This window comes from Octopus bimaculoides, chromosome 1, assembly GCF_001194135.2.
Source record: "Octopus bimaculoides isolate UCB-OBI-ISO-001 chromosome 1, ASM119413v2, whole genome shotgun sequence".
Classification (NCBI taxonomy): Eukaryota; Metazoa; Mollusca; class Cephalopoda; order Octopoda; family Octopodidae; genus Octopus; species Octopus bimaculoides.
The window spans coordinates 156,512,811-156,515,197 of NC_068981.1; the positions used below are offsets into that span (position 1 = coordinate 156,512,811).

The 2,387-nt window shown below is 35.1% G+C and overlaps 1 protein-coding gene across 1 annotated transcript in view; it reads left to right on the forward strand.

Moving 5' to 3' along the window:
* Positions 1-2,387, forward strand: part of LOC106871403 (coiled-coil domain-containing protein 146) — a 41,249-nt gene that overhangs the window by 10,683 nt on the left and 28,179 nt on the right. The window lies entirely within an intron of this gene.

Sequence of the window (2,387 nt, forward strand, 5' to 3'; positions counted from 1 at the left end):
AGAGAGAGAGAGAGAGAGAGGAGGGGCAGCTTTTTGCTAGTAGATTATGTTAAAGTATGAAAGAAAGGATGAGAATAGAACAGGTTTCTTTTTGTAGAGGAACTTCATAGTTACTCACATTATAAAAAAGTGAATGGAAATAATAGGGTAGAGTTGAAAAGAGAGACACATTTGGTTTCCTCATAAAATTCAGCATTACCAACCTCAACCTCCTCAACATCAACTGGAGTTGATTCATTTGACTAAAAATTCTTCAAGGTGGTATTTATGCAAATATATCAACGCAATCACTGTAAAACTTAGCACAATGGTTAGACCATACTTTGTTTTAGCAGTTAGGAAGGATGAAAGAACCAAATAATTTCACTGCTCTACTGTAAAATCAGTTAAATAGCTTGTTCACTTGCCATTCCAAGTTGTTGAAAACCCTATGTGCTAATCACAATACTTTATAGTAATAATAAACATCTTTCAGAGTTGTTGATGTTTTTTTCCCACCTCTTTGTATTGCTCAAATACAGAGAATCTTGCCTCTCACAATATAGAAACATTTCTCATAGTACCTTGATATAAAAAGGATAGATCTTGAGCACTGTAGATATTTCCTGCAATCAGACCTGCACACAATGCAGCAAGGGATCACGGACTGGCAACTCAGGCTGGCTGTGGACAAGTGTGCCACTATGCATTTTGGGAGGAAAAACCCAGTGTCTACATACTTCCTCCACAACGTTAATATCAAGAAGTCTTCTTGTGAATTTTAACCTGGGCATTACTGTCAGCAGCGATTTGTGCTGGACAAAACACATCTCTAAAATTGTCAAGAAGGCCAAGGGTGTCTTGGCATCACTCAGCAAAATCTTTGTCAGCCACTCTCCAGCTATCTATTTAAGGCTGTATATGGTTATGGTGCGGCCACAGTTGGAATTTACATCACCAGTCTGGAACCCCTATCTTGCTCAGAGCATTGACCTCCTGGAAACTGTTCAGAGACATGCAACCAAGCAAATACCCTCCATCAGGCATTTACCATATTCTGAATGCCTTGCTTCCTTGGGCATGGATACATTGAAGGTCCGAGTTCTGGCAGCTGACTTGGTAAACATCCACAAAATTATTAACCATTGTGCCAGCAACAACCTTGAGTGCCTTTTTGAATTCCATGTATCTAACACGTGGGCATGCCTACAAAGTCAGAAAACAGCACAGCTCTCATGACTTTCAGAAACCTATTTTCACACTCAGAGTTGCTGAAGCATTGAACAAATTACCTGCATTAGTTGTTAGCTGCCATGACATTGCATCTTTTAAAATCTCTATGCTTCCTGAAATTTGCCAACACTACACTTGATATCTCCCCACTCCATATGTATGCACTCATGTATATCATGACTCATACACTGTTCACTTTCCTGACATTTGTATATAATTCTATGTACTGTACATGCACCTTTAATGAGTTGTAGTGCGTCTGAGCACTGTACACAATAATTTCACTATTATCATTTTAAAATGGAAAAGGTGAGATTAGATACATGTATATTGAACTCCAAGTGCATAACCACATTGTAGTGGTACTCTAGTAATTTAGAGTAGTAATAGTACAAGGATACCCTGCATTATGGTAATTCTAGTAGCGGTTGTAGAAGTTGTATTTTTTTCTGAAAAAAAGTTCATAGAAATGCATCATCCTTTATAACATGGAAGTCAGTATAAAAACAAGTTTGCATTATAGAATTTTCCATGTTATAGTGAAGCTTTAAAAATGTAATTCTTCCCCAGTGAGACTGCAATAGTTCATACAGATAATTAGGACTTCAACCAAGTAACTTCAACTTGTGAGGATATTCTATTCACTGAAACACATTTGTGTATTTTTATTGGTTTAACTCAAGTGGTAATATATGAAAACAATGTGACTAATTTGAGTGTTTTGGGTTTTTTTTTTTGGTTTTTTTTCTGAAAGAAAACTTGTTAAAACAATTACAATAGTTCTAATCATTGAATTAATATTGTCTTTCTATCACTGTACAACTCCTAATTAGAAATATGAAAGAAAATCCTGTATGTTTCTGTGAGTTTAGATCTCAGAAGAAATGGGTTTTTTTTTTTTTTACTGATAGTTAATCACAACAATGTAATTTTTTTAGCTGAAGTGAAACTAAATTTCAGATGAATTTACTTAGATATTGTATTGTACACAATAACACAATGCATTGTCTGAGGTTGTTTGGATTCAAGATCTTTGAGTTTGTAGTAAAGCAAGTTAACCACTAGCTATCACCCATCTTAATTAATAATCAAATGTAGTTTAATAACTTTTTATGCTTTTAAAATAGGAAGTTCAAGCAAGGCTAAAAGATCTTCAGAAATATATTGATGATTTA